This window comes from Pan troglodytes, chromosome 18, assembly GCF_028858775.2.
Source record: "Pan troglodytes isolate AG18354 chromosome 18, NHGRI_mPanTro3-v2.0_pri, whole genome shotgun sequence".
NCBI lineage: Eukaryota > Metazoa > Chordata > Mammalia > Primates > Hominidae > Pan > Pan troglodytes.
In genome coordinates this window covers 65095645-65111209 of record NC_072416.2, presented here as the reverse complement: position 1 = coordinate 65111209, position 15565 = coordinate 65095645, and the positions used below count along the sequence as shown (strand labels likewise).

The 15565-nt window shown below is 39.7% G+C and overlaps 1 protein-coding gene across 9 annotated transcripts in view; it reads right to left on the bottom strand.

Moving 5' to 3' along the window:
* The window catches only part of CBFB (core-binding factor subunit beta), a 73081-nt gene that overhangs the window by 36153 nt on the left and 21363 nt on the right, over nt 1-15565 (bottom strand). The gene's annotated exons all lie outside the window — the stretch shown is intronic.

Here is a 15565-nt window from a genome sequence, read left to right as displayed (position 1 = left end):
TAGGTGTCCATAAATAATTCGGAACAAAACACTGCTATCCTTTATATGGGACTTATGAAATTTAATTCAAGCTATTTCACAGTCTTTTATTTATTTATTTTTTACTTTTCCCAGTAGGCAACAGTAAGGTGAATCAGTCTTTTAAATATAGTAGAAAAGTTTTAAGGTCACAGGGTTTGACTACATGTATCAATTATTTATCTAGAAACTGGTAAGTTAACCCAAAATCTACTTATTTCAACTCCCTGTTGAAATTCTTAAATACTATAACAAAATCAACTAAGACAAAAAGGCTAGGCACCAGTGGCTAATGCCTGTTATCCCAGTACTTTGGGAGGCCAAGGTGTGAGGATCATTTGAGGCCAGGAGTTCAAGACCTGCCTGGGCAACACAGAGAGACCTCACCTCTAAAAAGTAAAAAAATAAAAATAAAAAAATGAATAAACTTAACCAAGCATCTTGAATTCTTAATAAATGGAAATGTGTTTATTCCTTACACATAATACCTTTAGATGAGAAAATTAGCCAGGCTTCGTACTGTATCACATCCAACAAGTATATCTACTTACACATTAGAGAAGTATCGAAAATAAGTATCCTAGGATATGGTAACATCTCAAGTCACTGACAAATTAAATATGTTCACGTATTACTTTATGCACTGCGGTTTAAAAAAGTACCAATAAATTTTAAAAAGATCTTCAAGATTCCTGAAACCAAAAGTATCTCTCATCTGGTGAACCTTCAGCTTTATGAGAAAACTCCTACATCCTGGCTAGGCGCGGTGGCTGATGCCTGTAATCCCGGCACTTTGGGAGGCCAAGTTGGGCGGATCACTTGAAGTCAGGAGTTTCAGACCAGCCTGGCCAACATGGCAAAACCCCATCTCTACTGAACATAACAAAAATTAGCCAGGCATGGTAGCGCACAGCTATAATTCCAGCAACTCAGGAGGCTGAGGCAAGAGAATCACTTGAACTCGGGAGGCAGAGATTGCAGTGAGCCGAGATAGTGCCACTGCACTCCAGCCTGGGTGACAGAGTGAGACCTGTCTCAAACAAAAAAAAAGAGAGAGAGAAAAAAGAAAACTTCTGTTTTACGCTTTTATTAACTTTTCTTCTGAAACAACAACAACAACAATAAAAAACAACAACAAAAAACAAAAACCCATTTCTGCACCATTCTTTTTCAAGTAAATAAATAACTCTAGAATAAAAATTGCTTTAGGTATACATCATACCCAAATTTAGATCATTTTTGATCACCAAATTAATTCTCATATTGGCTCAAAATACAACTGTTTCCAAGAGTAACTATCCACCCATAAAGGACGGTGTTAATTCTATCATCCTGAGGTGAATATTTTATTGTGATAGAGATAAACAATATAAGAGAAATTTATTACAGTTTCTACAATCTTCCCACTCCTAATACCACACTAACCTAATAGTTACTTTTAAAAACATAATTTTAGGGCCGGGCACGGTGGCTCACGCTTGTAATCCCAGCACTTTGGGAGGCTGAGGCGGGTGGATCACAAGATCAGAAGTTCGAGACCAGCCTGGACAACAAAGTGAAACCCCGTCTCTACTAAAAATACAAAAATTAGCTGGGCGTGGTGGCGGGTGCCTGTAATCCCAGGTACTTGGGAGGCTGAGACAGGAGAATCGCTTGAACCCAGGAGACAGAGGTTGCAGTAAACTGAGATCGTGCCACTGCACTCCAGCCTGGGTGACAAAGCTAGACTCTGTCTCAAAAACAAATAAACAAACAAAACACATAATTTTAGGTCTTCTCTACCTTGTTTAACATGAGTTTCTGAATAAACCAGCATAGGCTAATATTTACTGCCTTGAACAAGATATTTTTAATGCAGAGGAAGTGGGAATTCTTCAGTGAGTTTTCAAACCTGCAGATTATCAAATATATATTTATTAACGAGGCTTTTCATTTACCTGCACCAAATGTATTTCCTTTGGGAAATCCAGTGCTTTGTGAGCTAAAATCTGGCATTATTTATTACCTGTTTAATTATATAAAAATCTGTAAAACAGTTTCTCATTTTGAGGAAAAAGCTGGAAGCATCTTTTTTTTAAAACTCATTTCAGTAGTCTCTTCAGACTCTTGGATTCTTTTTGTTTTTAGAGATGTTTAATAACAATAACTGACTGCCAATAATTATAAACATGATAAAAAAAATTACCTCTGAGATACCTTTAAAATAGTACTTATAGAATTTATACCCTCTGGCTGGCCGCAGCTGCTCATGCCTGTAATCCTAGCCCTTTAGGAGGCCGAGGCAGGAGGTCATGAGTTCAAGATCAGCTGGGCCAACATGATGAAACCCTGTCTCTACAAGAAATAACAAAAATTAACTGGGCGTGGGTGTGTGTGCCTGTAGTCTCAGCTACTCAGGAGGCTGATGCAGGATAATCGCTTGAACCTGGGAGGCAGAGGTTGCAGTGAGCTGAGGTCGCACCACTGCACTCTAGCCTGGTAGACTGAGCAAGACTCTGTCTCAAAAAAATAAAAAATAAATAAAAATTTATGCTTTCCTGGTACATATTTGTGTCATTCCCCTTCACTACTGAACCCAATCATTTCTGCTAAGGGCTGCAATAAACCACAATGAACCAATTTCTACTTATATTGGAAAATAACCAAAATACAAAAGGTTCCATTTCTCCTCCTATTTGGACCAAGGGAAATAGTCTTCAGTTACAACTGAAACCGTTTAACCACACATTTCCTTCTGTTCTGATAAGTGCTCATTCCCTTCCACACTGTGCATTTAAAACTCCACCAATGTGCATCAAATCAAACAAGTGACTATGCCGACCTCTGCTCAACCCCTCACAAAACCTAAAAACAAAACCCCTTATTTCATCTCAGTGAATCTTGATTTACCATCTCTCATGAAGATTTCCATCCAGAAATCTTCATTAATCTTAAACCCTGTTAGAAGGCTAACAGGTGGACGGAGTAGCATGCACTGGGGATTGTCATTTCACCTATTAGCACACCTCATTATAAATTTTAATCATGGAGACATCTTTTCTAATAGCAAAGTCAACTTTACACCACTTGAACTGGATTTTATATTAGTCATAAATGATTTATATTCTTTAGAATTGAAGATTCCACAATCTCTTGGCTTATTCTTTTTAAAAAAATTATTATTATTTTTGAGACAGAGTCTCACTCTGTCTCCCAGGTTGAAGTGCAATGGCATGATCTTGGCTCACTGCAACCTCTGCCTCCTGGGTTCAAGTGATTCTCCCTGCCTCAGCCTCCCGAGTGGCTGGGATTACTGGTGCATGCCACCACGTCCTGCTAACTTTTCTATTTTTAGTAGAGACGGGGTTTCACCATGTTGGCTGGGCTGCTCTCGAACTCCTGACCTCAGGTGATCCGCCCGCCTTGGCCTCCCAGAGTGCTCAGGTTACAGGGATGAGCCACCGCGCCGGCCAGCTTATTCATATTAATGTCCATAGTCAAAAATATTTTCCTGGCTGGGCGTGGTGGCTCACACCTGTAATCCCAGCACTTTGGGAGGCCAAGGCAGGGCAGATCACCTGAGGTCAGGAGTTCGAAACCAGCCCGGCCAACATGGCAAAACCCTGTCTCTACTAAAAATACAAAAATTAGCCAGGCGTGGTGGTGGGCTCTTGTAATCCCAGCTACTCGGGAGGCTGAGGCAGGAGAATCACTTGAACCCGGGAGACGGAGTTTGCAGTGAGCCGAGATCGTGCCATTGCACTCCAGTCTAGGCAACAACAGCAAAACTCTGTCTCAAAAAAAAAAAAATTTCCATATAAAATTACTAAATTTTTAAAAAGCCCATTTATTATTTATTTATAAATGTTCTTTCATGACAAAGAAAACCAATGATCTGTTTTGGGAAATTTCTAAATGGTTTCAGAAAATGAGTAAAATTCTTTGTTTTTTGAGAGGGAGTTTTGCTCTTAATGCCCAGGCTGGAGTGCAGTGGTGCGATCTCGGCTCACTGCAACCTCCACCTCCCGGGTTCAAAGGATTCTCCTGCCTCAGCCTCCCAAGTATCTAGGAGTACAGGCACCTACCACCACGCACCGCTAATTTTTGTATTTTCAGTAGAGACGGGGTTTCACCATGTTTGCCAGGCTAGTCTTGAACTCCTGACCTCAGGTGATCCGCCTGCCTCAGCCTCCCAAAGTGCTGGGATTACAAGTGTGAGTCACCGCGCCCAGCCAGAAAATGATGACAATTTTTAATCAAGACTAATGACTGCAATTATAATTAAAAATAATATTTAGATGATCCTACTGATTTATTTAGATGTTCTCATTCAAATAAATACAGTTTTATGTGTACATCTTCAAAGTAAATGTTTGGCGCTTTCATGTATTCATGAATACCAAACTTCAAAGTATAAAGAAAATAAAATTCTGTCTCAACAGTTTGGCATTTTATAATGTAATTCAATAATGTCATTTAATACACAGTGAAATGCTTCTGTCAAAAAAAATGTCATTTAAGCACAAAGACAGTTTTTCACTGAAAATGATTCCTTATTTCAAACTTTAAAAAGAAAAGTTATTAGAATATGAACTAGGGATTAAACCCATTGTCCTAGAACAATGAAATATTTTATACAAAATTGATTTAAAATGGGTAAACAGATGCAGCTAACCATACATGAGAAAAACAAGAAAACAGTTTATCTTTCCAAAAGTAAAATATCACAAATATGTTTGAGACTTCACAGCAGGTTAAAAAGTGACTACAGTGTCACATCTTGTGTTCTTCTGGAAAAGTAAGGGAAAAGCTAGTTTAACACAATTTTTAATCATCTCAAGCTCTAAATATAAGTATTTGTGATGTTATATTCAATTTAAATTATACATGATATCACCTAATTTTCACATTCTGTGGCTTTAAATTTCCCACCACTCATGCAGCAGAGCTTCAGCAAAAACATGTTTGTACCATCAACTGTGGTATCACCCATACAATGGAATATTACTTGGTCATAAAAAGGAATGAAATGTTTATACACACAACAACACAGAATGAACCTTGAAAACATAATACTAAGTGAATGAAGCTAGAAAAAGGTTACGTATTATATGAAATGTGCAGAAAGCTGGCTGGCGCAGTGGCTCATGCCTGTTAATCCCAGCACTGTGGGAGGCCGAGATGGGCGGATCATCTGAGGTCAGGAGTTTGAGATCAGCCTGACCAACATGGAGAAACCCCGTCTCTACTAAAAATACAAAATTAGCTGGGCGTGGTGGCACATGCCTGTAACCCCAGCTACTCGGGAGGCTGAGGCAGGAGAATCGTTTGAACCCGGGAGGCGGAGGTTGCAGTGAGCCAAGATCGCGCCATTGCACTCCAGCCTGGGCAACAAGAATGAAACTCCGTCTCAAAAAAACAAACAAAAACAAAAACAAAAAACCCCCCAGAAACATACAGAAAGCTAAATCCAGAGCAACAGAGCGACACGAAGGAGATAAGTAGTTGCCAGGGGCACAGGGGAGTGGCAAATGAGGAGTAATTGCTACCATGTATGGGATTTCTTTATGGTGTGACGAAAATGTTTTGAAATTAAATGGTAATGATGGTTGCAGAACTCCGAATGTACTAAAAATCAATGAATTGTACACTCTAAAAGAGTGAATTTTATGGTATGTGAATTGTATCTCAATGAGCTGTCATTTTTTAAAATTTGCTGCCAGGAGTGGTGGCTCACGCTTGTAATCTTAGCATACTTTGGGAGGACTGCTTGAGCTCAGGAGTTTGAGACCAGCCAGGGCAACATAGTGAGACCTCATCTCTACAAAAATTTTAAAAAATTAGCCAGGTGTGGTGTCACACAAATGCAGTCCCCGCTACTCTCTGCAGACTGAGGTGGGAGGATCACCTAAGCCCAGGAGGTCGAGGCTGCAGTGAGCCATGATCGTGCCACTGCACTCCAGATTGGGATACAGAGAGAAACTCTGTCTCAACAAAAAAAAGAAAGAAAGAAAGAAAGAAAGAATTAAAAGTTTGCAACAATTTTTATCTGCTACATATAAGGGATATCTATGAGATATCCAAATCAAGATTTTGAGGAGGCAGTTACATATGGGATTCCAGCATTCTGAGAATAGATCTGGGCTGTTATAAATCTGGCAGCCATCAACAATACCATGGTATTTAAATCCAGAGGAAAGGAAGAGACCCCCAGAGTAAGCAGGGGAAAAGAAGGGACCCAGGAAGAATCTGGAGCAAGTCCAACTTTTAGATGCTGGGTAGAAGAAAAAACCCCAGCAGGGCAGGCTATGAACAGCCAGTGAAGAAACCTGAAGGAACACAGGCTAAAGGTTGTTACAGGCCCCATTTAAAATTTCCCCTTTGTTGGCTGCATTAGATGGAGTTCAGAAAACCTACAGGGGTTGGGGCTTACAGATATGTTTCAAGAAGGCCAGAAACGTCGCTGCGCAAAAATGTATGTGTTTGAGCCCATGTGCATTTTTCTAATGAAGTCCACTGCTTTCATCAAATGCTCCAAAGGGGTGTGCAAGGCAAAACGGATTCAATTATGATAGAAAAACTCCATTCTGCCTGTTCTCTCACAGACACAAAGATCTTTCTAATACAGAGCCTGAGATGGTAAATGTTCTTCTTTTAGCAAATGAACCAAACTTAAGTAGCTAAATATTACTAATCCTGTGTTTTGAAATTTAAGTATCAAAGGAAGAACCTAAGTCTACTTCTCATGTATTAACCTGTACAAATAGTTCTTTGAGGGTCTGGAAGGTACTTATTCTATGAATATCTAAATTTGGAATAAGCAGTGGCATCCTTACCTGTCTTTTCCTTTACAATACTATATAACTTAGAGAAAAGATCATAGTTTCTAGGTAGCCAAGATGAGGAGACAAATTAAAGGTACAAAGGGATGGCAGAGTTCCCTTTTTTGAGTGATTCTAAAGAGAATTTCAAGGCAATTAAAACAGAGTAACTACAGATTTGCAAACAAGACCCCCATGCACATCAGTACTGAGTCATAAAATCAATACACACAGAAACCAAGTGTCAAAGCTATTGACAAAAGCAAGAAGCTGAAACTTCACTGTCAAAAAATCCCTTTCGATTGGAAAGGATATCTCGATTCTCTGTAATAAGTTGTTAGAGCTTAAACACTTGTGGCTCTAGTCTATAAACTGATGTATTAAGAAAACGTAAGAGGGTGTGATCATTCATTACTCCTTAGGTTCTCAGTAAATATTTAAATACTGATTAATAGAAGAACAGAAAACAGCTAGAATCTAGAATTTTTTTCTTGTAAGTTTCCTACAATAATTTCCATTTGAAAAGATCCACCTATTCCACAAATGTTTATTACCTGTTAACTATGTGCAGGAAATGCTTATAAGGGCAGTGGGGATATATGATGAGTTCAAAAAAAGATTTATTTTACCCACCCAAAAAGAGATTCCAGCACTACAATAGCACTGCTCATTAACTTAAAGTTTTTAATGAGGAAGAGCTGAATATATAAAAAAAGAACTGTTGGTCGGGCATGGTGGTTCATGCCTGTGATCCCAGCACTTTGGAAGGCTGAGGTGGGTGGATCACTTGAGGTCAGGAGTTGGAGACCAACCTGGCCAACATGGTGAAATCCAATCAATACTAAAAATACAAAAATTAGTTGGACATGGTGGCGCGCAACTGTAATCCCAGCTACTCAGGAGGCTGAGGCAGGAGAATCACTTGAACCCAGGAGGCAGAAGTTGCAGTGAGCCAAGATGGTGCCATTGCACTCCAGCCTGGGTGACAGAGCAAGACTCCATAACAACAACAACAACAACAACAACAACAACAACAACAACAACAACCGATTTGAATAACTAGTGTGATGTCATATTCATGACTGGAAAGACTACAAATGACAATTTATCCCAAAGTAATCTTTAACAAAATTCCAATGAAATATCTGAAATATCAAAATAATGTTTTTTAGAATTTGGGAAGTCTACAGTTCACATAAAACAATCAGGCCATCCATGAGAAATTAGAGAAAGAGTAATTTTTTGCCCTTTCAGATACTAAAACATACAACACAATCAATAAATATATAGGAGTGCTGTGGCAGTCAGCTACAACTTAATGGAACAAAACCAAAAAATTCAAAAATGAAACCAAGTATATAAATACTTAACATATGAAAAAGGCAACACTTAAAATCAATAGTAAAAGGATATTTTATTTAACCAGTGGAGTTGAAAAAACTGGCTAACCATGTGGAAAAGAATAGTTTAGAACAAAATTAACATAACTAACCAAAAATTATGAAAAAAAGTTCACTAACATATTAAATCAGAACAAGATAACTATTTTAAAACAAATATTAAAATAAATTGAAAAACATTTTAATAACATGTATCAGGAGGGAAAACAGGTTATATTACATTGTCAGGGGGAGGGTAAACTGGCTAATGATTTTGGGAAGGCAATTTGGGGGAATAAGGGTGCATTTTCCTTTGACACAGCAATGCCACGTCTGTGAATTAGCCTAAAACTTAATCAAAGATGTAAAAAAAAATTCTATTACAAGAATGTTCATTCTCAAGGGATTTTTGTAAATAATGGCAAATGATCAGAAATAACCTAGACGCCCAATGATAATGAGCTAAATAAATAAACTTCCAAATTGAACACTGACCTTTAAAAAGCCTGCTAGAGGCTAGGCGCGGTGGCTCACGCCTGTAATCCATATGCTTTGGGAGGCCAAGGCAGGAAAATCATCTGAGGTCAGAAGTTCGAGACCAGCCTGGCCAACATGGTGAAACCCCGTCTCTACTAAAAATACAAAAATTAGCCGGGCATGGTGGCAGGTGCCTGTAATCCCACCAACTTGGGAGGCTGAGAAAGGAGAATCACTTGAATCCAGGAGGCAAAGGTTGCAGTGAGCCAAGATTGCACCACTGCACCCCAGCCTGGGCGAAAGAGTGACACTCCATCTCAAAAATAAAAAGCCTGCTAGAGGCCGGGCATGGTGGCTCACGCCTGTAATCCCTGCACTTTGGGAGGCCAAGAAGGGTGGATCACGAGGTCAAGAGATCAAGACCATCCTGGCCAACATGGTGAAACCCCGTCTCTACTAAAAATACAAAAATTAGCTGGGTGTGGTGGCACGCACCTGTAGTCCCAGCTACTCAGGAGGCTGAGGCAGGAGACCTGCTTGAACCCGGGAAGCCAAAGTTGCAGTGAGCTGAGATCATGCCACTGCACTCCAACCTGGTGACAGAGCGAGACTCTGTCTTAAAAAAAAAAAAAAAAGCCTGCTAGAATCCAGGCAGGTCTGCTGATCCTTGACCACCAAAAACAAGCATCCCTCACCACCAAAAACAAGCATGTTACACGGGATGTTTACATTATGCTGTTAATGGAAAAAAAAACACAGTAAATACTGGGTAAAGAAAACCATTAAGCCTACACACACACACACGACTTGCCATTGTTATACTCTATCAAATCTACATGAACACTGAATCAGTGAACACTAAACCACTGTTCCTAGGGAAAATGCAGACATAGGTTCCTTCTAGCCTAACATCTTCCTCAACTGATCAACACATAATTTTGTTTTATGTATGCTTCTGTTCAGACATCATCTTCAATATATATTGCTGATTCACTAACATTGAACTCACAGCTGACAGCACTGTAACTCATGACTGAAGGGAACTTATCTAACATGTACATTTTCTCCATAAGGCACATTACGGCCTTCTTGCATTTAAGGAATACTAGACTGCACTTTAACATTATGCTTGTGGGCCATTTTAAACAGTGCAATCACCAACAAAAAGCACAAAATGAAAACTTATAAAACATAGAGAACATCACAGCAACACTGACAGTAATTTCTTTCCAAAGGAGACACGCTGTTTTTTCCCTGACAATGAAGAGTTGTTCCTACCCACAGACCAATGAATCATCCAACAGTAATACTGGGATGGCCATAGGCACCCAAGAAAACAAGATATTCCACTGAAGAAGTATGTACCCTGTCGCTTGCTGTAATCATTTCTGTAGTCTATTCAACAGATTCCTTTAGAAGATACTTGGTTCTGACTCATCCTCCTTTAGCCACATGCACCTCCCTGTTCATAAATGGACAGTCAGCTGCTCAACTGTCAGATAATCTCTACAGTCATTCAATCTTGTTTGCCTCTGAATCATAACTGGGTTGCATGTATGTGTAAAAATAGCTTCTTCTATAGTGATTTAATGTAATTTACCGATCATCTTACAGTCCAAAAGAGAAATCATAAAATGAAAAACTAAAGAAACTGTCTGGAGGCCAGGTGTGGTGGCTCACACCTGTAATCCCAGCACTTTGGGAGGCCGAGGCAGACGGATCACGAGGTCAGGAGATTGAGACCATCATGGCTAACACAGTGAAACCCCATCTCTACTAAAAAAATACAAAAAAATCAGCTGGGCGTGGTGGCGGGCACCTACTCAGTAGGCTGAGGCAGCAGAATGGCGTGAACCCGGGAGGCGGAGCTTGCAGTGAGCCAAGATGCGCCACTGCACTCCAGCCTGGGTGACAGAGCGAGACTCCGTCTCAAAAAAAAAAAAAAAAAAAAGAAAGTGTCTGGAATTCAATAGATTTAATACACTGTGTGTGTGTGTATACACATATAAATACATATTCAATAAATGGATACTAAACTCAGACTTCTGTCAAGAATAAATTAGACCCTCCGAAAAGTCATAAAAATGTATTAACTTGCCACCAATATGCTCTCCACATAATTATTTTAATTTGGTTTCACTGTATTTTTCTTTTCTTACATGAAAAGCTGAGCCAAGATAAATTCTGACTTTCACCCTTCAGTTGCAGCCATTTCCTCTGAAGTGATGTAAAGCGGTAAAAATCTACCAGCTAGATTCTCAGATAAAATGTACCCGATAAACAAGAAGAGGATACTAACAAAAAAGGAACATTTGTAGCACACACAAAAAAGAGCTCTTGGTGAAACCCTGTCTCTACTAAAAAAAAAAAAAAAAAAAAAAAAAAAAATTAGCCAGGCATGGTGGTGGGCACCTCTAGTCCCAGCTATGCGTGGGAGGCTGAGGCAGGAGAATGGCGTGAACCCGGGAGGCGGAGCTTGCAGTGAGGCGAGATCGCACCACTGCACTCCAGCCTGGGCGACAGAGCGAGACTCCGTCTCAAAACAAACAAACAAACAAACAAAAAGCTCTATTGAAATATAGTAGAAATTAAGACCCAATATAAGACTCTGAAGATAAAGTAGAGGAAATCTTCTGGAAGGTAGACCAAAAAGACAAAAGAGACAGTAAGAAAATAAGGTAACAGGATCATTCCTTTGGGTCTAACATCCAAATAGTAGATGTTCCAGAAAAGAATAGAAAAAATATAAGAAAGGAAGTCATCAATTAATATAAGAAAATTTCCTTACAAAGGACACAGCTGCCATACTGTAAAGGGCTGGCAAGTACCCTGCACAGGAATGACTGTGGACCGACACTAGGTTACATCATAGATAAATACCAAAACATGGAGACAAAGATTTTACAAACTTCCAAAGACGGGGAAATTGGTCACAAACAGATCAGGAAACACAATGACTTCAGAGATTTTCAACTGCAACATTTAAACCAAGACAATGAAACAAGGCCTTCTTAACGAAAATAATCTCTAACCTTAAACTCTAGAACAAGACAAACTTACAATAAAGTATCGTAGAATAAAGACACTTCAAATATGCAACAACTCTGTTATCCACAAACAGACCGTAAACCAAGAAACAGGAAGACAGAAAAACTGAAAAAGAAACAAAAAGAAAAAAACAAAAAAGAAGCCCCTCACAGCAGAGGATGAACACAAAAATCAGTATGAAAGCAGTGCGCTGGATATAGAGGACAATCAGTCTAGATTGAAGAGATGGACATTCTGAGGATGGTCATCACCAAGATCCTGAGAGCAAAATGCTCATATATAAGCCTTCCCCACTGCTGGGACCAGCTAAGGACACTCATTTGAGCTGACAAAGGTGATGTGCTTTGACTCACTCCTGTGAAAAGAAGGTAGCTCTGGAATGAGACATCAATTTTGACAAAAGAAATTTAAAAAAAAAAAAAAAAGGATAAAAGAAGGTAGGTCATGGTAAGCCTAGAAGCAGAAAATACCAGAGCAGCTAACTCCCTCTGACCATATTCCTCATCTCTGGCACACGGTGAGCAATGGTTTCAGTGTGCCAGATGCCCTAACTCCAGTGTGAGCCCTAGGTTTCCCATAATCCACTCATGACTGTGCTCACAAGCTTCCCCAGGGAGGCTCTAAAAATTCACAGGGAAGCTGAATCCAGACTTGACCCTAAGATTCTGTTCAGCTCATCTTCTAGGAGCTGCATCTGAAAGTGACATTAGAAGGCTGGGTGCGGTGGCTCACGCTTGTAATCCCAGCACTTTGGGAGGCCGAGGAGTGTGGATCACAAGGTCAGGAGATCGAGACCAGCCTGGCTAACACAGTGACACCCCATCTCTACTAAAAATAGAAAAAATTAGCCAGGTGTGGTGGTGGCGGCTGCCTGTAGTCCCAGCTACTCGGGAGGCTGAGGCAGGAGAATGGCGTGAACCCAGGAGGCGGAGCTTGCAGTGAGCCGAGATCGCACCACTGCACTCCAACCTGGGTGACAGAGCAAGACTCCTCTCACCAAAAAAAAAAAAAAGAGAAAGTGACATTAGAGTCCTTTGTTTACACTGCCCTGAAGTGTGTGCTTCCTAGTTTCATTTTTTTAAAAATCTAAACAATGCATTACTTCGAGATATATGCACAGGAAATAAAATGACAAAGAAAAGTAAGGGAACAAATACATCAATCAGGATAGTGATTATTGTGTGGGGGGAGACGGGTTGAGGAAAAGAACTCTAAAGTTTTCTTTCTCTTTTTTTCTTTTTTTTTTTTTTGAGATAGCATCTTGCTCTGTGGTATGAACACGGCTCACTGCAGCCTTGATTTCCAGGACTCATTTTGAGATAGCATCTTGCTCTGTGGTATGAACACAGCTCACTGCAACCTTGATTTCCAGGACTCAAGGGATCCTCCTGCCTCAGCCTCCCAAGTAGCTGGGACTACAGGCCTGTATCATGACACCTGGCTAATTATTTTATTTTTTTGTAGAGATGGGGTCTCACTTTGTTGCCTGGGCTGGTCTGTAACTCCTGGGCTCAAGTAATCCTCCCTCCTTAACCTCTAGAAGTGCTGCAATTATAGGTGTGAGCCACCATACCTGGCCAACTGTGGAGGCAGTACTGTTCAACAGAAATATATAATGTGAATCACAAATGCAAGCCACATATGTAACTGTAAATTGTCAAGCAGGCATTTTTTTTTTTTTTTTTAAGAGACAGGGTCTCCCTCCTTCACCCAGGTTGGATTGCAGTGGCACCATCACAGCTCACTACAGCCTTGAACTCCTGGGCTCAAGCAAACCTCCCACTTCAGCCTCTCCAGGAGCTAGGACTACAGGCACACCCCACTATGCCCAGTCACTTAAAAAATGTTTTTATTTTTTAAGGATGGCGTCTCACTATGTTGACCAGGCTGGTCTCGGACTCCTGGCTTCATGCAATCTTCCCACCTTGGCCTCCCAAAATGCTAGGATTACAGGCATGAGTAACTGCACTCGGCCTAGTAGGTATTTTTTAAAAAGTAAAAAGAGGTGAAATTAATTTTAATAATGTTACTTAACTCAAAACATCTAAAATTTTCAACATGGTATCAAGCAAGCAATATCTTGGGTCAGGCACAGTGGCTCACGCCTGCAATCCCAGCACTGCAGGAGGCTGAGGCAGGTGGATCACTTGAGCTCACAAGTTCGAGACCAGCCTGGGCAACATGGGAGGGCTTGAGCCTGGGAGACAGAGGTTGCAGAGAGCTGAGATCGTGTCACGGCACTCCAGCTTGGGTGACAGAGCCAGAACTTGTCTCAAAATATATATATATATATTCCTATTGCTATATATATGTATGCGTGTGTGTGTGTGTGTGTGTGTATACACATATATATATATGCCTGTAATCCCAGCTACTCAGGAGGCTGAGGCAGGAGAATAGCTTAAAACCCAGAAGGTGGAGGTTGCAGTGAGCCAAGATCACGCCACTGCACTCCAGCCTGGGCAACAGAGCGAGACTCCAACTCAAAAAAAAAAAAAAAAAAAAAAAAAAAACACCAAAATCATATAATACATTTAACGTAGACTTGAAATAAGGCTCTCAGCTTAAACATTTTACCTATATATGTTGGTCATTTAGACATTTCTCACGTTTTACATAAACGTGGCAGGTTATGCTATTCATGATGACACTTAGAAAACTAATTTAGTAAGTTGATAGAAATACGTACAAAAACACACTGCGAAACAAACCCAGAAAAAATAATGAGTATAAAACTGGATCCATATATGTATGTGTGTGTGTGTGTGTACATATATATATATATATAGCAATATATTACATTATTTTGGATATATATTTTGGATATATATACATATATTTGGATCCATATATATATTACATTTTGGATCCATATAAATATATTACATTATTTTTGTTTTTCATATCAGGTTTCAAAATCTGGTTTGTGTTTTTTCACACACATCACATGTGAATTCACACTAGCGACATTATAAGTGTTCAATAGCCACATGTGGATTGTATAATAGCTACCATACGGAACATCAGTCCTACTATACCTATGTTCCTTTTATTATTATTCCTAAAATGTACATGTTTTTATCTATTCTTTGTAAGACACATCTAACAAATGAAAAATAACTTAAAAGAATTCCTAAAAGGAAAATGCATCAGGTACAGTAGTCCCCGCTTAGCCACAGTTTTGCTCTCCATGATTTCAGTTACTCACAGTCAATCACGGTCCAAAAATATTATATGAAAAATTCCAGAAATAAACAATTCATAAGTTTTAAATTGCACTCCTTCTCTCCAGAGAAGTGAATCATCTCTTTGTCCAGCACATCCATGTTTTATAAGGAATGTGTCCATTAGTTACTTAGTGGCCATCCTGCTGCAGTATGGCAGTGCTTATGTTCAAATAACCTTAATTTTACATTGATTACTGTATATTGTTATTAGTGTTCCACTTTATTTTTTTAAACTTTTAGTTTTTTGGAGACAGGGTTTTGCTCTATTGCCCAGGCTAGAGTGTCATGGCTCAATCATAGTTCACTGTAGGCTCAAACTCCTAGGTTCAAGCAATTCTCCCACCTCAGCCTCCCAAATAGCTAGGACTACAGGTGCATGCCACCATACCCGGCTAATTTTTAAACTTTTTTGTACAGACAGGGTCTCATATTGCCCAGGCTGGTCTCAAACTCCTGGACTCAAGCAATCCTCCTGCCTTGGTCTCCCAAAACACTGAGATTATAGCTGTGAGCAGCCTTGCCCGGCCACGTTCTACTTTATTATTAGTTATGGTTGTTAATCTCTTACTGTGCCTAATTTATAAACTAAACTTTATCATACGTATATATGTATATC